Here is a 26,783-nt window from a genome sequence, read left to right on the forward strand (position 1 = left end):
GGGATCTCCCGAAAAATTATTATCTTATTATTTTATCGAGTTTTTCAATTTTTTACATTGACCCAAGTCGGAACCGGACAAATTTATTATTTTAGAGAGTTTATTAATTTACCGAGTATTAATTTAAAGAGTTTCTCCTGTATTTGGTTTCTCTCTTTGACACCGGTTTTCTTTTATTCAAGAAGGTATTATCGTTTGCTGCTATCTTTTTTCTTGCTGCCGCTGTTCAGTATAGAATCATCATTATTCTGGCTCTCATTTACACAATTATTACTCTTCAGGTATTTTTGGGTATTTTCATTGGCTTTTATTTTTGGTATTGTTTGATCAAATTAGGTTTTTTTTTCTTTTTTCTGTATTGTTAGGCTAATGGTAGATGGATGCGAAAATTAAGTGTATTTTCTAAGTTACTATGTTTCAGATTGCTTCTATGACTTGTTTATGACTGGATGAACTTGTTTAGCTCATAATTGTAATCATAACTAATAAGTGATGTGGGACTGACCATTATTTGCTGTGATTATTGCTTTTATTGTCTGTTCAATATAGAGTTTTAGGTTTTTACTTTATCTAATTTAGACTGTGTTGGATTTTCTTTGTTTTTCTATCTGGTATTGGTGAGTTGCAAATTGTTTTTCTATCTGGTGTGATGACTATTGTTGTTCGATTTTTTTCTTCAAATATTGATGAAAATGTTTATTTTGGTTTTGTTGTCTATGTTGTTCAATATTGTGATATACATGTACTTCATTTGATTATGGTTGAGCATACCTAGCCACCAATTTGAATGAAATTAATAATAACAATGTTCGATTATGAATATGATCAATATGGTGAATTGTAAATTGTTTCAAAGTGATTTTTTTTTCTCTTATTTGTGTTTTTTGGCTGAGATCCTATTTCATGGATCTTGAAATAATAATAACTCATGTAAGTTTGAGATAGCTGCTGCAAAAGTGAAATGATTGAGACTCTTGGTTGATTGGACGATGTTGATGGGACGAAAGTAGATTTCGAGGATAGTCAAGAGTGGTCTGAACTCTTTGAGAAGGTATTTATATGGTTATATCTTTAGAATTTTTTTTTTTGAGCTGGTAAATGGGTTGTTGAGTTGATTTTTGTTGCATCCAAAGAATTGTTTGATATCTTTTAGGAAATCTAATTAATTTCCCCATGGCCATTAATATATCATTGTCTAGCCTTTTTACTGGCCAAGACCCCATATTACTTTCTCTTATCTTATAAGTATAGGAATTAGTTTAGACAATAGTAAAAAAATAAGTTAAGTTTGTTTAAGTATGTTATGAATCTCAATTCTCAAATGAACTATAACAACCTAGCCCTACATATACTCATTAATAGTAACAAATTCACCTGAGTTAGTTTAAGTGTGTTGAAGAACATAGTTGTGCTTCGGTATACCAATGACAATAAGCTAGTTTAACATGTCTGTGTCTTAGTGACATGTTTGTTTTGCTTCTATATACAATTAATGTAAGTGGAATTGAAGCACTTTATTCTCTCTGTAAAAGATCAATAATGTCCTGATTGAGAATGGGACGATCAACAAGGTTTATATGTTTTTCCCTAGATAACTTGTGGGTGGGTCATATCATTAACCTTTTCTTTTTGTTTATTGAAGATTTTTTTATCGATTTGATTGTTATTTTTTTATTTCAAGATTTATTTGTTATTTTCAGTGTGACAATGATGATTGATAACTTGTCTTAGGGTATACTGTACAATGATGATTGTTTTTTTTTATTTTTTATTTCAAGATTTGTTTTTTATCGATTTGTTTGTTATTGACAATGTTATTGTGATACATATATGAATGACATATTGATGAGAAAAAGGACACTTCTAATTTCAAAGCTTGTATGCTATGTTGGACAGGATTTAGTATGAAAATGGATTATTTTTGAAAGAGAATGATTTTGGGGCAGAATTGAACAAACACAAAAAAAAGGGGAGCAACACTCTCTTCTAATCCGTGAAATAATGATAAGCCAAAGTTAGAGGATTGCCACAAGAAACTTGGTTTTTTGATAAGATCTATATTTGGTCCAGTCTAGAACCCAAAAGAGCAATGCTCTCAATTTCACACAATGTGAGTTTTTATTTATTTATCAAAATTCATCTAATTCCCTTCAACATTTGCTCCCCCTGTATATAGGTAATAGGATGCAATTATGAATTCTTACAAACACGGAATAGTGAACTAATTAATCACAGGTGGCTGATTTATGCAAAGAAAATGTTGCAATTTAATTTGTTTTGATTTAAGGTGGCTGTATCAATGCTTGTGGTTACATATTCATTGACTCCTTGAATTGTGTTGGCTGCATATATGCTAGCTGTTACTTTTTGAAAATCTGCTACGCCCTCTCTCCTTCTCATTATGCTATTTAATTCTTCATATTGATTCATTTTCACCTATTTTAATTCAGCTCATTATTTTAATAAAGTCCTCTATTTTAGCCCATATTACGCCATGATGGAATCTGAATTTTCTCTTAAGAAGACTAATTTTTATTTTGTTCTGGGAGCTGCGTCTATGGTTATTGTTGTTGACAAGTAGTTTCAGAAGTATGAAAACTGAAAAAGGAAATTGGAGGCTGGACCAATGAGTACTTCCACTATTAGTTCTCAAGATGCTTTTATTGGTGGTTGATAGGGCCAAACCGCAAGTGCACGACCTATCGAAGTAATAGTAGTAAGTAAGAGTATCGTTCCGCTAGGGAGTTGTTCAACTTAATTAACTTTTAGTGAATGATTAGAGGAGAGAAAGTTAGAAAAAGGGAGTTTTATTGCTGAAGGTAAAAACAATAATAATAAAGGGCCTCGGGATCATTGGTTCATCATAATGACAAATCCTTCACTAGACAAGACCTAAACATCTAATTTCATGGTTTACACACTAATTTCTAAAGACCGGTTTCCTTTAGCCCCTCACCTTTCCGATGAAAGTCCGGTGAGGGTTTACTTCTAGCAACCAAGCCTATTTCGCTGACATGATTACTAGAATATGCATAGAGGATTGAAACTACTCTTTGTCTCAATAATTGCAAAGACTATTTCACTGTTTTGCAATTATTGTCTAGATTCACTTGTTCCAACATTAAGACTCCGCTCTCGCTTTATGAATTGATGTTTGGGATGATGGATTAACGATTATCAAACCCTCCGCTTTCGCTTCCACAGTTTGATAATTGTTAATCCACGTTAAGACGGTGAATCTAGATTAGAAATTAGGGTTACATAGAAATTAGGGTTTAGGCTTGTTTTGTTTAGGATTGAGTCATTAGACTCCCCAACAATCCCAAGACGAAGAAGTCTACTCACTCATGTTCATCGTAGACATGGGGGAAGAAGAGAGATAAACAGTAAAATAAATTGCAAAGAAAGTAAAAAGGAAATAAAGACTTTTTATTGAAATAATACTTGAAATAAGTAAAGGATGAATGTTTATGGTGGAGAGCTACTCTATTTATAGCTTTACAATCGACTTAGAAACTAAGCAACTAAAAGGGTAAAACAGTAAAGCTGCAACAGGGTAACTTGGGCCCGAAGAAAAAGCAGCAAAAGGGGCTTTTGGAGGTGGCACGGCCGTGCCACATGTTGGCACTGGCCGTGCCAAGCTTCTGACTTGGTGGGAACATATTTTTGTTCCGTATCTTTGTATTTTCGCACTGTATTTGCTCCAGTCCTCTTTATTTTGCTCCAAGACACCTTCCACCATATATTCGTTCCTAAAATAAAATAAAAGACAATTTAAAGTAAAATATTCTAAAAGGAAATAAAATGCAATATAATTAAATCAAATCTTATTTAAAACTAAACTAAATAAAGCATTAAAATATACTAATCTATGACTCATCAAACTCCCCCACACTTGAATCTTTGCTTGTCCTCAAGCAAAAGGCAACAGACATAGCAGCAACAAAAGATTATTATGGCAATATTAAGAACACATGTCTCAAAAGAAAGGCTTTGCTTCAAGTACACTAATTACAATTTCAAATGCTTCTCATGAACCTATTCTACCCAACATCAAGTCTCAAGTGAGTGTGTGTGTGCAGTCCAACCCTTTTATTGCTCCTGTATAAGACAGATATTATGAGGAATAGGTTCTATCCTTAGTGCTAAAGTAACCTAGGAAAGTCCTTTCTTCATTTCATATAAGAGTGATAGGAATTTAAGTTAAAATTAGATTAGATTAACAATTAAGCACAAGGGGCTGCAGATGCTTAGGGGCTATCTATCCTTGTAGAAAGTCTTCTCGGATGTAATTGTCCTTTCCCCCTAGATTCAAAATCACCCTAAGCAGTGCTGCAAAATTATTATTTGTTTCATCTCCGCGTAGGAAGTCTTTTTGGATGTAATTGTCCTTTCCCCCTAGCATTGATGAATTTGTTTCACTTTAAGTTCAAATTAGGGAGTCACCACCACAATTAGGAAGTTAGGGATTGTCCTTTCCCCCACATGTTGGTGCCATTCTCCCGTCCCATTACAACTTTTTACAATTCAAGAATATAACAATTAAGAACATTGATTAATTTCCCACACAAACTTATACTACTTTTACTCTTAAGACTTTAAAGGGTCTAAGTTAACACTAAAGTTAGAACGTGTTCCTTAAAATACCTATTCATACATTTGCTCAAGGATTGCAACCGAGTGCTTTTCTCATTGGAGATTTTCACAATAAAACAAGACATGGGTATAGCAATGTCGCGTCATTTTTCGGAGATCAAGGCTATTTGATTAGCTTTTGACTCACTCTTTTATTTTCACGACTGAACATTTAATTTTTTTTTTTTTAAGAAAAGGGGAAAAAAGTTCAAACACCCCATTTTGAAAAGATTTCGGGTTCGGGGGTTAGTTACATAAAGGGAAGGTGTTAGCACCCTTTATGTCCGTAGTACTCTACGGGAACCTCTTGGTTTTATTTAAATAATGTGCTATAACTTACTTATTTTTGAAGAAATAATTTGAAATGATTAAAAAAAAGGAAGACCTAATTATCTACATTTTATTGATTTGGAAGGACAAGTGTCCTCTGCCTACGTATTCGTGAGGGATCAAAACCTCGTAGTTCGGGGTAGAAATCGACGTTTGATTGGTTGAGTGTTTTTTATTAGTTTTTGAAAAAAGGTTTTAAAATGAAAGAAAGCCACAGTGGCAAAAGAATATTTGTTTGTGTTTTTTAATATTAAAGAAAATGGACTCAAAATAAATTAGATTGATTGATATTTGATTAAGAAAAGAAAATAAAAAGACGTCACTTGATTTAGGATCAAGGTTTATTTAAGAAAATATTTTTTGTGATTTTTGGTTATTTGCATGTTTTTGTTGTTTTTGAATAATTGAAATAAAATTAAACTAACGGAGCATAAAAATAAAAGCGTAGGTATTCCGTGGTGACGTTGGATCACCACGAAAACCTTTAACCTAATCTAGGAACAAATAAGAGGCATACACACACGCACGCACACTTGCACCTAAGCTATTACAAAAAACCTATTAATACATTCTATGGTCTGCGAGAAAATAAATAAATTACACCAAGCCTATATTTACATTCTAAGTTCCATGCATGAAGTAAATTAAATTACATTAAAGCCTAATTACGTTCTAATAAATAAAAGAAACTAAATTAAAATGTGCAATGCTAAAACTACACTAAAAGCATGAATTATTTGCATCTAAACCTAATATGCAATCTAAATTTGGAAAATAAACAATGATAATTAAAATGCTAATAATAAAAATGAAATGTAACGAATGAAAATAGAATGACCTAAGACGCAGCAAAATTAAAATGCAATAGCGAAAAAAATGCATGAGAGTTAAGCGAGATGTAGTAAAAAAAAAATGAAATATGCATGCAGGGGGTGTTAACAGTCACAAAGGGGGGTGTAGGAATTGAAAAAGGAAGCCAACTGGGCTTAGAGGGAAGGCTGGGCGTTGGGCTTGAAGGACTGGCTGGGTCGGTTTTTGGAAACGGTTTGGTTCAAGGGAAGAACCGGGTCGGTTTAGGGTCATATATAAATATGTTGTGAACCCATTTCTAATTCATTTCTCACAAGATTTCTCTCTCTTCTCTTAATTCTCTCTGTTCTCTCCCTATCTTCTTCAATACAACTCCGACGGGAATGGGGTGGTCGGAAGTAAGTCCGACGCGGCGGTTAGCCGCCATGGACGGCGGCGCCGCCGCTGCTAACGTCCAAAACAACCCTTTTTTTAAATTTTTTTTCGGTTTCTTGCTCTACTCTTCCTCCTCTACACGTTTCTAAAATCAAAATTCCCAATCACCCAACCTAAACTTCTAGATCTAAAGAGAGACAAAATAAGAGAAAAGAGATATTACCTTCTTCTTTCGTTTGGATCTGTGGTGATTTCGCGGTGGTGGTTGTGCCGTGACTGTTTTGGCTTGAATGTTGCTTGCGGCTTCGTGTTGTGACTGGTCCGGATTGTTTGAAACCGTGATTCACAGTTGACTCTTCTCCTTCTATATGTGTGTTGATGTTTGGTTTGCGGTAGTAGTGAACGGCTGAGAATGAGGGTTTCGATTGGTGGTACTAAGTTATGTTTGAATGATGATTAATGGTTATTGATTCTACTGTCAGGGTTCTATTATGAGTACGACTCGTGATGTTTTTGGGTGTGGGAACCGATTGTATGCCGTGTTCAAAGGGAAAAAAAGTTTTGCGCAAATGGTTTTGTGTTGTGCGATTGTGAATCGAAAATGGTTTATGCGTGGAAAAAAAATGTCTGTGAAATTGTTGAATTGTGTGGGTTCGTGAGCAATGTTTGCAGGGAAAGTTGTGCGTGGAAATGGTTGCTGCTGGGTAAAATTTTCGGTCCCCTGGTTGTGATTTGAAGGTGTCTTTTTATAGCACAAGGATTGGGATATTAGGGTTTGTTAAAATGCAGAAAAATTCTGCATTTGGGATGAGGAATGAGCGTTTCACAGCTTGCATTTGGAATTGGGATAACAACGAGAAAGTTCCTAGGATTGTGATGCACTTGGACATTTTTTTTGGATTTTTTTATCAAATAATAATAACAAATAAAAATGGAAAATAAATATGTACCAAAAAAAGAAAGAAAGAAAAATAAATAATAACAATAATAATAAAAAAAAACAAATGCAGACTTGACCTTTGTACTTATCTAAAAAAGTAATAAAATAAAACTAATAAAAAGAAATGATGACTAAAAAAAAAAAAAAAAGAAAAAAACTAAAGTGATAATTAATTAAGATGGAAATAATAATTAAAAAAAGAAAGAGAAGTGGGCCCGACTCGGAACAAAAATATGAGGTATTTTAAAATACCTCTCTGCCGAAATTTTCACCGAAATGTCGGGGACTGATCAGGGTCACGTGACACATGTCAGTGGGACCTTAGGTCAAAAATTGGGGTATGACAGATGCCCCTATTTAAGTTTCTTCGTCCGAAGATTTGAAGATGAAATCTTCGGTTCGATCGGACTGAAGAGACTTAAATATAAAGTACACCAATTTTGGACCTAAGATGCTATGAATGCTCGTGAAATGCTTGTATGAATGCAGGACGACAAATATGACCTGACTGAGACGAGAAACAACAACGGGATACCCAAATTCGCTGAAGAATGGGATTCGACTCCGTTAGGGGGAATGTAGTTTCACTGGGGAAAGATTGTCTACTACCGTATTGGTTTGGGACGATAGTTTAATGAAGACAAGACTTTTTAACGGCATCTCTTGAACAGCTATGTTGGGGATGACACTATTTGAAACAAAGGGTTCAAGCTGACCTTTTGTCGGAACTAGCCACTTGAAATTGATTAGCGACGTCACTGGAACAGATAAAACTGGGGACGGCACTATTGAAATTGAAATTGACCGGTGACATCACTGGAACAGCTAACGCTGGGGATGACACCTCTGAAATTGAAATTGAAATTGACCGGTGACATCACTGGAACAGCTAATGCTGGGGATGACACTGAAGAAAATAAAATGTGATTTCAAACTGAAACGTGACGACAGGTAAACTCAAGCGGTCCGTTGTTTAGGATTGGCAGCTTGAACATGATGAAAGGTAAACTCAAGCTGTCCGTTGTTTAGGACTTGCCACTTGACACAAGATAAAATGTAGACTCAAGCTGTCCGTTGTTTAGGACTTGCCACTTGACACAAGATAAAGGTAGACTCAAGCTGTCCGTTGTTTAGGACTTGCCACTTGAAACATGATAAAGGTAAACTCAAGCTGTCCGTTGTTTAGGACTTGCCACTTGACACAAGATAAAATGTAGACTCAAGCTGTCCGTTGTTTAGGACTTGCCACTTGACACAAGATAAAGGTAGACTCAAGCTGTCCGTTGTTTAGGACTTGCCACTTGAAACATGATAAAGGTAAACTCAAGCTGTCCGTTGTTTAGGACTTGCCACTTGACACAAGATAAAATGTAGACTCAAGTTGTCCGTTGTTTAGGACTTGCCACTTGAAACATGATAAAGGTAAACTCAAGCTGTCCGTTGTTTAGGACTTGCCACTTGACACAGGATAAAAATGTAGACTCAAGCTGTCCGTTGTTTAGGACTTGCCACTTGACACAAGATAAACATTTGCGAGAATCCACTCGGCTTTTGCGAGAATCCACTCGGCTTTTGATAAATGTTTGCCATAATCCACTGGGCTTTTGCGAGAATCCACTCGGCTTTTGATAAAAGTTTGCCATAATCCACTGGGCTTTTGCGAGAATCCACTCGGCTTTTGCGAGAATCCACTCGGCTTTTGCGAGAATCCACTCGGCTTTTGATAAAAGTTTGCCAGAATCCACTGGGCTTTTGCGAGAATCCACTCGGCTTTTGCGAGAATCCACTTGGCTTTTGATAAAAGTTTGCCAGAATCCAATGGGCTTTTGCGAGAATCCACTCGGCTTTTGCGAGAATCCACTCGGCTTTTGCGAGAATCCACACGGCTTGATAAACATATGCGAGAATCCACTCGGCTTTTGAAAAAAGTTGGCCAGAATCCACTGGGCTTCATAAGAGTTTTGCGAGAATCCACTCGGCTTTTGCGAGAATCCACTCGGCTTTTGATAAAAGTTTGCCAGAATCCACTGGGCTTTGTAAGAGTTCGTCGGAATCCACCGGGCTTATAATGAGTGACATCTCTGGACCAGACACACTGGGATGACACTTCTGAGGATAAGAAGGTAAATGTCAGATGTTCATGTGTAGAAACTTGCTGCTTGACGCAATGATAAGTAAAGACCGAACTGAAGAGACACGATCGACACAAGATTTTGGTGACTAATGCAATCATGTATGAATTGATGTTGTGTATATGTTGTGTAGGCATGAGTGTATGAATGTGTGAAAGTATTACTGTATGAATGTGCGATTGTATAAATGGATGTATGAATGTATGGATGTAACTTGTACGACTGTATATGACAGATGACTTGATGAAACAAGACAAGACATGTAAGATGGGAGTCGGACTGACATCGCAGTACAAACACTCGGCAAACTTCCTTGGAGATGAAGTTATTGTGAACAAATCAAGTCGTTGACGGTGTAAAACCCGGCACAAGGTTGCAATTGATGAATAGCAACCGATGAATTTTGGGGAGAAAGCCCATTGTTTAACCAACAGCCTGGAAGAAGTCGCCATTTGTAAATCAGCGCCGAATGCTTTTCCCTTGTCATGCTTCGACAGTCATTTTTGTATTTTTCTTTGAAAATCCCTAACTTTTGCCTGGACCGCCCTTTCGGGTTTTCAGTCCACCGGGAGTATATTCTTTTTTTGTGCCCCTAATTTTTGCCTGGACCGCCCTTTCGGGTTTTCAGTCCACCGGGACGCTCTCTATTGCCTAAGCTGCCTTTTCAGGTTTTTCGACTTAGCGAGCATTGATTTTTTGTATCATTTTTTGTATATATTTTTTTTGACTGTGAAAGCATCTTGCTTGAAGCAGAGGTCCCCTCCATTGTGTTTAGACATGTTTCTCTTCTGGAATGTAACCGTTCTCGAGGCGGATGCTGATGTACGCTTCGACTACTCACAAGTTCAAAGAGAATGCGTTTGTTGTTCATACTTTTCAAAAGATGTAAAAAAAAGTTTTTGTATTCTGAAAATTTTTGCTTCAAGTATTGCCATCAAAAATAGAAGAAATTTTGCAAATAGAATAAATGAGAGTTCCAAATAAATGGGCACAGGCTCGAATTTGATGAATTGAGTGGTGGCCTACCAATGGCATGGCTCCACGGATCTTTGAAAAATTTGGAAAATGGTAAATATATGGGAAGGTACATTGAACACATATAACTGTTATACTCCTTGACAACTTTGAATGCCCCAGTTCCGAGTCTTTGGTTTGCAGATGCTTCGAATCGGAGGTCTTTAGATAGTCAAGATGCCCCAAGTGGATTGTGCCTGACTGATGCAGTTACTTTGTCATGATCCTTAACTTTTGCATAGATTGTCCTTTTCGGGTTTTCAATCTATCAGGATAATCATCATTTTTTTGTCTCTAATTTTGCCTGGACCGCCCTTTCGGGTTTTCAGTCCACCGAGACGCTCATTTTTGCCTAAGCCGCTTTTTAAGATTTGCGACTTACCGAGCTTTTATTTTTTGACAGAGTATTTCTTGACTGCACCGGCATTCATAGGATGTGTGAGTTTGTCACCATCCATAGTTGTAAAAGTTTTTGCACATGAACCTTCATAGTTAGGCATCCACTTGCCCCTGGAGTCTGGTTGGAAAGTAGTACAAAGTTCCATTATTGAAATTCATGGGGATGAACCTTTTTGTTAGAAGCTTGTTTCAAACCTCTTTTGATATATTTGTACAAGGTCGTCATGCGTTTAAATTTGATCAAGCTTGGATTTTAGCAGAACTCCTATTGACGGGACTTCAACCTCCACGGGAAGCACGACCTCCATGTTGCATATTGGGGAAAGAGGGGGGTTGCCCCTGTTGAAATGTGTACTGAAGTACGAAATCCATGCGAGGCAACTGTAACATCTCATGTCAGTCTTTGTGAGTGAATGCCATCTTCTGGACAATCTTCTTGATGTTTTGTTTGCAGCTTCGACGGCTAAGATGCCCCAGTATGGGAGAGATCTCGTCGGGAGTCTCTTCATTCTCCTTCTTCTTTAGCTTCGGATACAAGGAACTCAAAGTTGGAAAAGAGTACATGGTTAATGTGTTCAACAGGTTTATTAATGCATGATTTGATTATTGATTTTGACAAGTAAGTATAAGTTATGATTATGCAGATATTTGAGGATGATTATATTTTTTGGTTTTTTGTATTACCATTTTTCCAAAAAAAAAGCACAAGATAAAATGAAAGTTGGGAACAAAACGATCTCTTTATTAATGATGGAAAATATATGAAGCAAAAGCCCTACACAAGTTCACTTTCATCTCGGGCGGGACGAAAGGATATTTTTTTGAAAAGCGAAAAGCAACAAACAAACATTATTTGAACAAAAAGCAGCGGAAGGAACCTCAACAGCGACCCAATTATAGTTAACCACTCCTTGTGTTAAGTCTTAGAAGGTCAGGCGGTTGGTCCGGATCAAATTCTGAACTGCCTTCTTCATTGCATTACAATGTTCAATATCATGGCCAGGTGCCCCCTGATGGAAGGTACAGAAAAGGTCAGGTCTATACCATGCTGGTAATCTTGCTGGTACCGGAGGTGGCGCCTTGGTCTGGACTAGATTCCTTTCGAGCAACTGTGGAAGCAAAATCGCATATTCCATAGGAATCGGATCATACTGCGGTGTTTTTTGAACCTGGTGATGTGGATTGACTTGCTGACCTTTCACCACATTCACTCCCTGGTCTTTCTCCTTTGAACTTCCAGCGGGGACACTTTCATTGATCAATCGTCCTTCTCGGACTCCTTCTTCCAACTGTACACCTCTAGCAACCATCTCAGCAAAGTCCTTAGGCGCACTTCCGACCATATTCTTGTAGTAGAACTGATCGAGTGTCTTTAAGAAAAGTTTGGTCATCTCCTTCTCTTCTATACGCGGGCTGACCTGGGCAGCTAAATTTCTCCACCGCTGAGCATATTCCTTGAATTTTTCTTTGTCTCCCTGAGTCATAGCCTGAAGATCGCTTCGGTCTGGAGCCATATCCACATTGTAACTGTATTGTTCTACAAAAGCATCACACAGATCACGGAAAGTTCAGATCTTTGTTTTGTCTAGATTCATGTACCATTTTGAGGCAGGACTAGCCAAACTTTCTTGAAAGAAATAGATAAGGACCGGATCATCCTTGGCATAGGCAGACATCCTTCTCACATACATTGTTAGATGTTCCTCAGGACAGGAGTTCCCTTTATACTTCTCAAAATCCGGGACCTTGAACTTGTGGGGTATCTGGATGTTCGGCACCAAACAGAGATCGTAAGCAGTCTTTCCAAACACTTTCTTCCTATGGAGGGCTCTCATATCTCGCTGAATTTCATCATATTTTTGCTGTAAATCATTCACTCTATCATAGGCTTCCATATCCCCTGAATGGTAGATGGGTTCTTCATCTTGTGGAATGGTATGTATCACAGGTGCTGAATAGGTCATAGCGACTGGAGGAGCTCTCATGGAAGGTGGAGGAAGATGAGCTACATATTTATGAGTAGGCATCTGAGCTTCACAAGCAATGGGACGGAGTATTTCGCCAGCAGTAAGAGGCGGGAACCAGGGCACGGAACGTTGTGGAGCAGAGTACCCCGGAGTATCGGCACAAAACATCCATTCAGGGCCAGTAGAAACAGTTTCAGCTTGAGTCCTGATAGGAGGAGGAGGAGGTGGAGGTGCTTGGGCAACCGTCAGTGTCTTCATCAATTCAGTCATTTCGTCCATTTTAGTCTGCTTGGCTGCCATTTCTTCACGGAGCAATTGATTTTCTTGCTCGAGAAACTCCATCTTCTCTTTATGATTGCTCTAGTGTTGTAAATGCAAGTTGGTTTCGGACGAGGACGCCATGACACTTTTGAGGTGGGTTGACCTTTTATGGAGAAGGAAAACTTGTGAGACTCAGAATTGAGACTATGAAATGCATGATGTTATGCAAAAATAGACACATTTTTATTTATCGAAGGACTTGTCAAGGTAATTGTAAACATCATAAGGAACATTGTTTCATTTGATAATTTGAGATATTAAAAACGGTTCCCTTAAGAACAAAAGCAAAGCCAAAGACAAGTCCCCAACAAAGCTTAGGTCTAGTTTAAGACTTTTGAAACTGTATTCCTTGGTATCCCTCTTATAAGGTCCACACCTCCGATGTTTACAAGAACTTATCTAAGTCTTTCGATGTTTTGATGAGAAAAAGTTTTTATGAATGAATGCATGTATGCATGTTTATGCTCAAAGTACATAGAATACATGGTGGTGAGGTTAAGTCCACATGTTGGAGTCAAGGGTAACAACGCCATTGGTAAGGACTATGGTTTTCAAATGTACCTGTATCACGGGTTCTACCAAGTTCCCAGAGTTATCAACCACTTCCGAACACTATTAAGTTACGGAAATACTTCCGTTCCAATAATGTTCGTAAGAAAGTCTTGTCTGAGTGTGGTATCGCGTGTCAACTAAACCAAGATTACTCATGATTAGCCACCGCACCACGTCCTAAAAGGCCAACAGGGGTTAAAGGTAACTAAAGGTCCTCAACTTTCGACAGTCACCTGAAAATAACATGTCAAACACGAATACTCATGCCAACATAGTATACTTCCAAGATTCCTAAGTTGAGTGGGGTTATCACATGTGTCACAAACCAAAATTCACTCTTGGCAAGGCACTATGATTATACCACCGTCCTATCTTAAATTTCTCTCAAGTCCGGGTGTAGGACTTATCTCACCACTCACATTAGAAAGGAGAAAGAAGAAGGATGAACAGATATACACGTATTTCCATCTTTTATTTTTGTTTTTTTTAAGCAAGTTATAGCACAATAGTTAAATAAGACCAAGTTAGGCTCAACCCTCTTAGGGAGTTATTCCCCAGTGAAGTCGCCATTTCTGTCGCGTCATTTTTCGGAGATCAAGGCTATTTGATTAGCTTTTGACTCACTCTTTTATTTTCACGACTGAACCTTTAGTTTTTTTTTTTTAGTCATCATTTCTTTTTATTAGTTTTATTTTATTACTTTTTTAGATAAGTACAAAGGTCAAGTCTGCATTTGTTTTTTTTTTATTATTGTTATTATTTATTTTTCTTTCTTTTTTTTTTTGGTACATATTTATTTTCCATTTTTATTTGTTATTATTATTTGATAAAAAAATCCAAAAAAATGTCCAAGTGCATCACAATCCTAGAAACTTTCTCGTTGTTATCCCAATCCCATATGCAAGCTGTGAAACGCTCATTCCTCATCCCAAATGCAGAATTTTTCTGCATCTTTAACAAACCCTAATATCCCAATCCTTGTGCTATAAAAAGACACCTTCAAATCACAACCAGGGGACCGAAAATTTTACCCAGCAGCAACCATTTCCACGCACAACTTTCCCAGCAAACATTTCTCACGAACCCACACAATTCAACAATTTCACAGACATTTTTTTTCCACGCATAAACCATTTTCGATTCACAATCGCACAACACAAAACCATTTGCGCAAAACTTTTTTTTCCCTTTGAACACGGCATACAATCGGTTCCCACACCCAAAAACATCACGAGTCGTACTCATAACAGAACCCTGACAGTAGAATCAATAACCATTAATCATCATTCAAACATAACTTAGTACCGCCAATCGAAACCCTCATTCTCAGCCGTTCACTACTACCGCAAACCAAACATCAACACACGTATAGAAGGAGAAGAGTCAACTGTGAATCACGGTTTCAAACAATCCGGACCAGTCACAACACGAAGCCGCAAGCAACATTCAAGCCAAAACAGTCACGACACAACCACCACCGCGAAATCACCACAGATCCAAACGAAAGAAGAAGGTAATATCTCTTTTCTCTTATTTTGTCTCTCTTTAGATCTAGAAGTTTAGGTTGGGTGATTGGGAATTTTGATTTTAGAAACGTGTAGAGGAGGAAGAGTGGAGCAAGAAACCGAAAAAAATTTAAAAAAAAGGGTTGTTTTGGACGTTAGCAGCGGCGGCGCCGCCGTCCATGGCGGCTAACCGCCGCGTCGGACTTACTTCCGACCATCCCATTCCCGTCGGAGTTGTATTGAAGAAGATAGGGAGAGAACAGAGAGAATTAAGAGAAGAGAGAGAAATCTTGTGAGAAATGAATTAGAAATGGGTTCACAACATATTTATATATGACCCTAAACCGACCCGGTTCTTCCCTTGAACCGAACCGTTTCCAAAAACCGACCCAGCCAGTCCTTCAAGCCCAACGCCCAGCCTTCCCTCTAAGCCCAGTTGGCTTCCTTTTTCAATTCCTACACCCCCCTTTGTGACTGTTAACACCCCCTGCATGCATATTTCATTTTTTTTACTACATCTCGCTTAACTCTCATGCATTTTTTTCGCTATTGCATTTTAATTTTGCTGCGTCTTAGGTCATTCTATTTTCATTCGTTACATTTCATTTTTATTATTAGCATTTTAATTATCATTGTTTATTTTCCAAATTTAGATTGCATATTAGGTTTAGATGCAAATAATTCATGCTTTTAGTGTAGTTTTAGCATTGCACATTTTAATTTAGTTTCTTTTATTTATTAGAACGTAATTTAGCTTTAATGTAATTTAATTTACTTCATGCATGGAACTTAGAATGTAAATATAGGCTTGGTGTAATTTATTTATTTTCTCGCAGACCATAGAATGTATTAATAGGTTTTTTGTAATAGCTTAGGTGCAAGTGTGCGTGCGTGTGTGTATGCCTCTTATTTGTTCCTAGATTAGGTTAAAGGTTTTCGTGGTGATCCAACGTCACCACGGAATACCTACGCTTTTATTTTTATGCTCCGTTAGTTTAATTTTATTTCAATTATTCAAAAACAACAAAAACATGCAAATAACCAAAAATCACAAAAAATATTTTCTTAAATAAACCTTGATCCTAAATCAAGTGACGTCTTTTTATTTTCTTTTCTTAATCAAATATCAATCAATCTAATTTATTTTGAGTCCATTTTCTTTAATATTAAAAAACACAAACAAATATTCTTTTGCCACTGTGGCTTTCTTTCATTTTAAAACCTTTTTTCAAAAACTAATAAAAAACACTCAACCAATCAAACGTCGATTTCTACCCCGAACTACGAGGTTTTGATCCCTCACGGGTACGTAGGCAGAGGACACTTGTCCTTCCAAATCAATAAAATGTAGATAATTAGGTCTTCCTTTTTTTTAATCATTTCAAATTATTTCTTCAAAAATAAGTAAGTTATAGCACATTATTTAAATAAAACCAAGAGGTTCCCGTAGAGTACTACGGACATAAAGGGTGCTAACACCTTCCCTTTATGTAACTAACCCCCGAACCCTAAATCTTTTCAAAATGGGGTGTTTGAACTTTTTTCCCCTTTTCTTAAAAAAAAAAAAATTAAATGTTCAGTCGTGAAAATAAAAGAGTGAGTCAAAAGCTAATCAAATAGCCTTGATCTCCGAAAAATGACGCGACAAACAAGATCATAAGAACACAAGAAACTACTTTCATGTATAAGAAGCAACCTTTTAGAAAGAGACAAAACAAAAATTTTCATGCCCTTTTTTACATTAAAAACAAGCTACTAGTCATGCCTTTCACTATAAAATCAAAACAAAAGAATAAAGTTCAAGGGAGTTTGGACACTACGACTCTAGACACTTTATTAGGCCCCCCCCCCCCCCCCCCCCCCCACACACACACACTTAGGGGAAGCATTGTCCTCAATGATTCAAAAAGAAAAGAAATTAAAAAGAAGAAGAAGAAGAAGAAGAAGAAGAAGAAGAAGAAGAAGAAGAAGAAGAAGAAGAAGAAGAAGAAAGGGGTGCAGAAAGCTCACATTGTGCTATAAATAGCAAAAAATGTTGATTTTTGGAATCTGCAAGCTGGCACGGCCGTGCCAACCTCAGCACGGGCCGTGCCAACATTCTGTGGCAGCCCTCCCTTTTTTGCTTAAAAACCATGGCACGGCCGTGCCATCCTCAGCACGGGCCGTGCCAACATTCTGGTAAGGGGACTTCCTGTTGAATCATACTTGGACAATTACCTACAAAACAACTTAAAACAAAGAAAAACAAACAATACAAAAGCAATTAAATGCGTGGGTTGCCTCCCACGAAGCGCTCTTTTACCGTCATTAGCTTGACGAAAAGAAAAACAACTTTAAGGCGGGTCAATGAGTCTCCAAGCAGCCACTACTTCAGTCCCTTCTCCTACATTGTAAACTTTTAGCCTTTGTCCGTTAACTTTGAATGGTCCGGTTTTTTCAGAAAAGATTTCAATAGCCCCATAGGGATAGACCTTGCGGACTTGAAACGGACCAGACCACCTAGACCTTAGTTTTCCTGGAAAGAACTTCATCCTAGAGTTAAAGAGCAGCACAAGGTCACCAATTTTGAAGTCCTTTTTAAGGATATGCTTATCATGCCATTTTTTAGTTCTTTCTTTATAAATGCGCGCATTCTCATAGGCATCTATCCTAAGTTCTTCTAATTCACTTAGTTGAAGTTTCCTTTTTTGACCGGCTAAGTTGTGGTCCAAGTTAAGGTTCCTAATTGCCCAATAAGCCTTGTGCTCGAGTTCAACCGGGAGGTGACAAGATTTCCCATAAATTAGCTTAAAAGGAGTCATTCCAATGGGAGTTTTGTAAGCCGTTCGATAGGCCCAAAGAGCATCATCAAGCTTACTTGACCAATCTTTCCTAGAGATAGAAACTGTCTTTTCAAGAATGACCTTTATTTGTCTATTTAAGACCTCGACTTGTCCACTAGTTTGTGGGTGATAGGGTGTTGCAACTTTATGTTTCACTCCATATTTTTGTAAAAGTTTTTCAAAATGTTTAGAAATGAAGTGAGACCCTCCATCGCTTATGACAACCCTTGGCACCCCAAACCTTGGAAAGATAACTTTTTTGAACAATTTCATAACTACATGTGCATCATTGGTGGGGGAAGCAATGGCCTCAACCCATTTGGACACATAGTCAACAGCCACTAATATGTATTGATTACCAAAAGAGGAAGGAAATGGCCCCATGAAATCAATACCCCATACATCGAAAATTTCCACTTCAAGAATATTGTTCAAGGGCATTTCATTCCTTTTAGTAATACTACCGGTGCGTTGACAATTGTCACATTTAGAAACAAAGAGATGCACGTCCTTAAAAAGTGATGGCCACCAGAAACCAGATTGAAGAATTTTGAAAGAAGTTTTTTGACTACTGGCGTGGCCACCATAGGAGGAGGAGTGACAATGGTGAAGAATACTACTTACCTCGCTTTCAGGGATGCATCTTCGAAAAACCCCATCCGAACCTCTTTTGAAGAGGTAATGCTCATCCCAATAGTAGTGCTTGAGATCATGGAAGAATTTTTTCTTTTGCTGGTAGTTCAAGTTAGGCGGTAGTACTCCTGCTGCAAGAAAATTAACAAAGTCTGCATACCAAGGTGCATTAGTTTGCGCCAATAAGAAGAGTTGGTCATCCGGAAAAGAATCATCCAAAGGCAACTCGTCCTCATTGGGTTCCCTAAGACGGGACAGGTGATCAGCCACAACATTTTCAGTGCCCTTTTTATCTTTTATTTCAATATCAAATTCTTGGAGGAGCAAAATCCATCGGATCAACCTCGGTTTGGCATCTTTTTTGTTTAACAAATATTTTATTGCCGAGTGATCTGTGTAAATAATGATTTTTGATCCTACCAAGTATGGCCTGAATTTGTCAATAGCATAGACTACTGCTAACAGTTCCTTCTCAGTTGTAGCATAATTTACCTGTGCCTCATCAAGGGTCTTACTTGCATAATAAATGGCATGCATCTTCTTGTCTTTTCTTTGTCCCAACACAGCTCCAACTGCATAGTCACTTGCATCACACATTATTTCAAAAGGTAAGTTCCAATCTGGTGGTTGTATGATTGGGGCAGTGACCAGGGCTTCTTTTAACCTGCAGAATGCTTTTAGGCATGTATCATCAAACGCAAAATCTGCATCCTTAAGGAGCAAGCTTGTTAGTGGCTTAGTGATTGAAGAAAAATCTTTAATGAAACGGCGGTAGAATCCCGCATGTCCTAGGAAGCTTCTAACTTCTCTGACCGAGGTAGGAGGAGACATTTTTTCAATAATTTCAATTTTTGCTTTATCTACCTCTATACCTCGTTCAGAGACTAAGTGTCCTAGGACAATTCCTTCTCTTACAATGAAGTGACATTTTTCCCAATTCAACACTAAGTTCACCTGTTCACATCTTTCCAAAACTTTTTCCAGGTTAGTCAAACAATTATCAAAACTAGATCCATGCACAGAAAAATCATCCATAAAAACTTCCATTATATCTTCAACAAAATCAGAAAAAATAGACATCATGCATCTTTGAAAGGTAGCGGGGGCATTGCAAAGACCAAAGGGCATTCTCCTATAGGCAAAGGTACAAAAGGGACATGTGAAAGTGGTTTTCTCTTGGTCATTAGGGTGAATGGGTATTTGGAAGAATCCAGAATAGCCATCTAAGTAACAAAAGTGTGAATGCTTAGCTAACCTTTCTAACATTTGGTCTATAAAGGGGAGTGGGAAGTGATCTTTACGGGTTGCTTTGTTAAGCTTCCTATAGTCGATGCACATCCTCCAACCGGTGACGGTTCTAGTTGCAATGGATTCATTTTTATTATTTTTAATAACTGTAAGACCACCCTTTTTAGGTACTACTTGAACCGGGCTAACCCATTTAGAATCAGAAATTGGATAGATAACACCTGCATCTAGGAGCTTTAAGACTTCTTTTTTCACAACTTCTTTCATGTTAGGGTTTAATCTTCTTTGGTGTTCAACGGAGGGCTTATAGTCCTCTTCAAGCAATATCCTATGCGTACACAATGAGGGATTTATTCCTTTAATGTCATCAATGGTATAACCTATGGCTTTAGGGTATTTCTTGAGAACATAAAGCAATTTTTCAGTTTCTACCTTATTCAAGCTTGCATTCACAATAACAGGGTAGGTTGAGTTAGGGCCTAAGAATTCATACCTCAAGCTTGGTGGAAGTGGCTTGAGCTCCACCTTTGGTGCCTCTTTTGGTATAGGGGCTGCTTCCTCCCTTATTAATTCTTCCATTCCCAAACCTTGCATGGGAGGGTTTTCATTCAATATTTCCTCGTAGGTCTTGGCATCTCCTTCTAGCTTTGTACCTGCATCACTAACCAAGCACACCTCCAAGCCATCATGTGTAGTTGATGCTAAGGAGCACTCTTTCACACAATGGTCAATTATATCTAACATGCAACAAGAATCTTTAATGGAGGGATTTTTCATTAGTTTAGCAAGTTCAAATTCAACAGTATCTTCACCAACATTAAATTCCAACTTCCCATGTTTAACATCAATTATAGCCCCAGCGGTAGCAAGGAAAGGCCTTCCCAAAAGTATTGGTACTTGGTTATCTTCCTCTATTTCCATCACAACAAAGTCCGTAGGGACATAGATTTCTCCTACCTTGACAGGGACATCCTCTATGATTCCAGCTGGACACTTAAGGGAACGGTCCGCTAATTGTAGGGTCATCCTAGTTGACTTAAGTTCCCCCAACCCCAATCTTTCGTAAAGAGATAAAGGCATCAAACTTACACTGGCTCCTAAGTCACACATTGCCCTCTTTACTATTTCAGACCCTATGACACAAGGTATGGAGAAAATTCCTGGATCCTTAAGCTTGGGTGGCAACTTATTTTGGATGATGGCACTACATTCTTCCGTAAGGTTCACCGTTTCACTTTCCTCAATTTTCCTCTTTTTTGAAAGAATTTCTTTTAAAAACTTAGCATAGGTAGGCATTTGAGTTAGAACGTCGGTGAAGGGAACATCAATGTAGATTTTATTCATCATTTCAATGAACTTTTTAAATTGCTCATCAAGCTTAGACTTGGCAAATCTTTGAGGGAAAGGAATTTTTGGTTTGAAGAGGGGTGGTGTGACTTCCTCACTTTGTGGTTTCTCACTCTCTTCCCTAGTCATCTCACCTTGTGGTTCACTAGTCTCTTCCTCACTAGGCTTGACTCTTAAGGGGTCTTCTAATTGCTTACCACTTCTAAGTGTAACGGCGTTCATTCTAGGTTGGCAAAATTGAACAACTAGAGAGAGCTGAGCCTCTAAGACTTTGTTGTGAGAGGAAATGGAGTCTACCTTTGATGTAAGTGAAACAAAAGAGTCATTTAAAAGTCTAGTTTGATTTGCAAGCTCCTTGAGCTGCTCGGATTGGTTAAGAAGATAGTTTTCCATTAAAAGTTCAAGATTAGACTTTTGAATAACCTTTTGATCATTAGCGTAACTTGGTGGTGTTGTTCCGTAAACCAGGGGATTTTCAATAGGGCTTTGGTCAAAACTTACCCCTTGGTTGCTTTCTCAACACTACCTAGTTTGCATTCACTACATGTTTTACAAGGAGATGTAGAAGTAGTATCACTAACATTAAGTTTTTCAAATTTGTGGGTTAGTGCATCAATCCTAGAAGCAAGGTGGTCATAGTTAGAGACTTCGTACATACCTGCCCTCTTTTTGGAGGGTGAAGACTTTGTAGAGAATTCTTCATCAGTCCATAGAAAGAGATTTCGAGCCATGTCTTCAATCAAGGCATAAGCTGTTTTGAAGTCCTTGTTCATTAGAGCACCACCTGCAGCAGTATCAACAAAGATTTTAGGGGCCTGAGATAAACCATTGTAGAAAGTGTGGATGATCAACCATTCCTCTAGTCCATGGAGGGGGCAAAGTTTAAGCATATCTTTAAAACTTCCCCATGAATCATGAAGGGATTCCCCCTCTTTTTGAGTGAATTGAAAAAGCTTGGCCCTTAGTTGGCCGATTTTTGAAGGGGGAAGGAAACAGATAAGAAATTCACTCTTCAATTGGTCCCATGAGGTGATGGAACCAACTCTTAGGTAATGGAACCAATTAAGAGCCTTGTTTTTTAGAGAAAAAGGGAAGAGATGCAGTCTCAAAGTTTCTTGGTTTTTCTTATATGTTACGGTGAGCCGCCAAAAAGTTGAGATATGGAGATTGGGATCCTCATCGGGGGATCCCGAAAAATAATTTTGCTGCACCATCTTAAGTTGGGCAGGCTTAATTTAAAAATCTTCATCTTCAACCGTTGGATACACAATAATAGCATATGGCTCTTCCGTTGAAGGAGTCACGTATTCTTTAAGAGCACGTCTTTCAGCCATGTTTGATATTATTTTTATGCTTTCCAAGAAGTTAATGATGAAGGAAAAAAATAAAAAGTTAAAAATAAAAAGAAAAGAAAAGAGAGAGAAGAGAGAATTCTAATCACTAAGAAAAAGCTAATTAAATTAGTTAACTCCCCGGCAACGGCGCCAAAAACATGATAGGGCCAAACCGCAAGTGCACGGCCTATCGAAGTAATAGTAGTAAGTAAGAGTATCGTTCCGCTAGGGAGTTGTTCAACTTAATTAACTTTTAGTGAATGATTAGAGGAGAGAAAGTTAGAAAAAGGGAGTTTTATTGCTGAAGGTAAAAACAATAATAATAAAGGGCCTCGGGATCATTGGTTCATCATAATGACAAATCCTTCACTAGACAAGACCTAAACATCTAATTTCATGGTTTACACACTAATTTCTAAAGACCGGTTTCCCTTAGCCCCTCACCTTTCCGATGAAAGTCCGGTGAGGGTTTACTTCTAGCAACCAAGCCTATTTCGCTGACATGATTACTAGAAGATGCATAGAGGATTGAAACTACTCTTTGTCTCAATAATTGCAAAGACTATTTCACTGTTTTGCAATTATTGTCTAGATTCACTTGTTCCAACATCAAGACTCCGCTCTCGCTTTATGAATTGATGTTTGGGATGATGGATTAACGATTATCAAACCCTCCGCTTTCGCTTCCACAGTTTGATAATTGTTAATCCACGTTAAGACGGTGAATCTAGATTAGAAATTAGGGTTACATAGAAATTAGGGTTTAGGCTTGTTTTGTTTAGGATTGAGTCATTAGACTCCCCAACAATCCCAAGACGAAGAAGTCTACTCACTCATGTTCATCGTAGACATGGGGGAAGAAGAGAGATAAATAGTAAAATAAATTACAAAGAAAGTAAAAAGGAAATAAAGACTTTTTATTGAAATAATACTTGAAATAAACAAAGTAAAGGGTGAATGTTTATGGTGGAAAGCTACTCTATTTATAGCTTTACAATCGACTTAGAAACTAAGCAACTAAAAGGGTAAAACAGTAAAGCTGCAACAGGGTAACTTGGGCCCGAAGAAAAACCAGCAAAAGGGGCTTCTGGAGGTGGCACGGCCGTGCCACATGTTGGCACTGGCCGTGCCAAGCTTCTGACTTGGTGGGAACATATTTTTGTTCCGTATCTTCGTATTTTCGCACTGTATTTGCTCCAGTCCTCTTTCTTTTGCTCCAAGACACCTTCCACCATATATTCGTTCCTAAAATAAAATAAAAGACAATTTAAAGTAAAATATTCTAAAAGGAAATAAAATGCAATATAATTATATCAAATCTTATTTAAAACTAAACTTAATAAAGCATTAAAATATACTAATCTATGACTCATCAGTGGTTATAAGACTCATATCTCCATTGTTGCTTAGTATGGAGGACAATATACTTCTGTTAATGGCTCAGCAGCTATGTTATAGTATTCTGTCAAATGTGAAACTTGATAATGTGTGAAGTGGAGCAGGTTTTGATGCAGTACGAGTTTTGTGAGTGTATGTTAGTCTTAGAGTAGAGAAATATTCTTAATAGAAGGCCTAGGCTCTTGATCGAGGAATTACTAATTTAGTATCTGTCTTATATAAGAATCAGATGCATATGAAGTCTCCCAACTGCCCTAATTTCTTTATTTAACAACTCACCAAAACAATGGCTTGTATTGTCTTTTTGTCAAGTTTTTTTTTGTTCAACAATTGATGTAATATTGTTGGATAAATATTTGACTTGGACATTGCTCTGGTGAAATGTTTACTGTTCATCGTCACTCTCGATAGCAACCCAGATTCCTACCGCCTCACCAATCCTTAACCCGATGGCCTCAAAACCCTTTCAGCATCCTTGGAAATTCCTTATAGATGAAGATGAACCTAAGATCGCTCTGAAACAACCCCAAAATTCCAAACCCATTTCTAACAAAACTTTTGCTCAAGCTTTGAACAACGTTTGTGACATCCCTCAAAGTCAACTACCAAAACCAAGCAGGAAAGGAGACAACTTTGCAATCCCTATTCCGGATGATGAATATGACATGGGAATGGAGGATTGTAAATTCAATTTACATGCTAGGATTCTCTGGCCAAAAGGCTTGACGCCTCTCACGGTGGTTGCTCTGCGAACAAAACTCCAACCAGCCTGGAAGAATTTGGGAAGATGGGGAATTACATCTCTAGGTAAGGGATTTTATGAATGTACTTTTACCTCCATTGAAGATGCGAATAGTATTAGGTCTGTTGGCTCCTGGAACCTTAATCCTGGTATTTTGAAACTGTTTGCTTGGACACCTGACTTTAATCCTAGCATCCTTCAAAACTCTTCTGCTCAAGTCTGGGTCCGTATCTATGGTCTTGGACAAGAGTATTTGAGACCAAAAATACTCTTTGCCATTGCAAGTAGTGCGGGTACGCCTTTGTGCACCGATGCAGTCACTAGCAAACCTGCTATTGAAAGAACTTTTGGCCACTTCGCTAGAGTCCTGGTTGATATGGATTTATCCAACGAACTGAAGTACAAAGTTTTGGTGGAAAGAAAGGGCTACGCCTTTTTTGTTGAACTTGGATATGATAACCTGCCAGCTTTCTGCAGCTATTGTAAGATGACAGGGCACAGTTTGGATAAAAGTCGAAAAATAGCTGAAAAGAATGACAATTCCAAGCCAGACTTGCATAACAAAAAGGATGAAGGAAGAAAAGGAAAGAATGCAGCTGTCATCATTGATGTGGAGGAGGGAAATAAGGAAAAGAATGATGTGCAGCCTACTGATGCAGTTGATCTTACAAGTCAGAATAATGAAGAAGTTTTGCCTGAGACTGAAGTGGAACAGGTAAACCCAGACTTTGATAGGCAGGATGCAGGGCAACATACACATGGAGTTGCAATTGATGATGAAGTTTATTCATCGGATGATTCTGAGTATGTGGATAATACTCCAAATGTCTGCAAATCTGTTCAAGGCTCGAGCCAAAAAACCAACCATAGCCAGACTCCAAACACTAGCCAACAATTAAACAATAGCCAGCAAAACTCCCTTAGCCAGAAAGTAAACAACAGCCAGGCCTCAAAACCCAGCCACAATACAACCCACAACCATTCTAACACTGGCCAAAAATCACAACCAAGTCTCAATCAACCACCTAATAATCCACATCATACCCCAGATAGAATCCAACATGATATGGCTTTCCTCCAGAATTCTTGGGCCAACTTAGCAAATTTGGAGGAGGACCAGGAAGATGAAATCACAGTGGAACATCAACAAAGATGCATTGATCAACAAATTGCACAGGAGATTCAACACAACATTGATGAATCTGGTTTTCAATTGGTGGCAAGTAAGGCAAATCAGAAGAAAATCAAAAAACAAAGTAATGCTGCAGCTTCCAAACCATACACCTTGAGATCCAAGGTAGCTATTCCTAAACCTTTTAGATGAAGTGCTTTTCTGGAACATTAGAGGAATAGCCAATTCTCCCACTAGATTGGCTTTAAAGAAAATTATAGTTAACCATAACCCTGACATAATCCTGATAGCTGGACCATGGATACCTTTTAATAGTTTCCCTTATTATTGGTTGAATAGCCTTAATTTGAAGCTATTTGCCCTTAACATCAGAATCAACAATATCCCCAATCTCTGGTGTATATGCTCTAAATCCCTTAACCCTACCATCATTGATGCCGATAGTCAACAAGTCTCCTTCATCATTACTGACAACAATATAACATATGGATTCAATGCCATATATGCCTCAACAAACTATATCACTAGAAGATATCTGTGGACAAAACTCCAAACAATCCAAAATCGACATAACATACCCTGGTGTTCAATTGGTGATTTCAATGTCATTCTGGGTTCACATGAAAATAGAGGAAACTTCAACCCTGCTAGATTACCAATGGAGGAATTCTTCAACTGGTCGGATGTTAATAACCTTTTCCATATCCCTACTAGGGGGGTGCATTTTACTTGGGCCAATGGTATAAGAGGTGCTAGACACACTGAAAGAAGGTTAGACAGGGCCATTTGTAACCAACTCTGGCTTGATAATTGTGTTTCCCTAACTGTTTCTTCCCTAACCAGACATCAATCTGATCACTTCCCTATCCATTTGGATTGCAAAACCTCATCCATTACACAAGCAACTCCTTTCAGATTCATGAAGATGTGGCTTCTTCATGAGGATTGCAGCAGAATAGTTTCTGAATCTTGGAACACTAATGTTGTTGGTAACCTGATGTTTGTTCTTTCTAGAAAACTAAAACTGTTGAAGCAAAAGCTCAAAGACTGGAATCACAACTTTTTTGGTAATGTTCATGTCCTTGTTAAAGAAGCTGAAAAGAAGCTGGTTGAGATCCAAGGAATAATTGATGATGAAGGTATGACT

General features: G+C 37.9%; 1 long non-coding RNA gene and 1 other non-coding gene across 2 annotated transcripts in view; both read left to right on the top strand.

Moving 5' to 3' along the window:
- Positions 1-212: 212 nt before the first annotated feature.
- Positions 213-26,783, top strand: part of LOC146927508 (uncharacterized) — a 31,702-nt gene continuing 5,131 nt past the window's right edge. Inside the window, exons 1-2 of the long non-coding RNA XR_015005696.1 lie at positions 213-1,051; positions 1,897-2,110. This is a non-coding gene — a long non-coding RNA (uncharacterized LOC146927508). The remainder of the gene's footprint in view (positions 1,052-1,896; positions 2,111-26,783) is intronic.
- Positions 21,892-21,998, top strand: LOC146927509 (small nucleolar RNA R71). Its single transcript, XR_015009208.1, has one exon. It is a non-coding gene; the product is annotated as a small nucleolar RNA R71 (small nucleolar RNA).

This window comes from Medicago sativa, chromosome 4 (assembly GCF_051527215.1).
Source record: "Medicago sativa cultivar Bolivia chromosome 4, Bolivia_mono, whole genome shotgun sequence".
Taxonomy (NCBI): domain Eukaryota; kingdom Viridiplantae; phylum Streptophyta; class Magnoliopsida; order Fabales; family Fabaceae; genus Medicago; species Medicago sativa.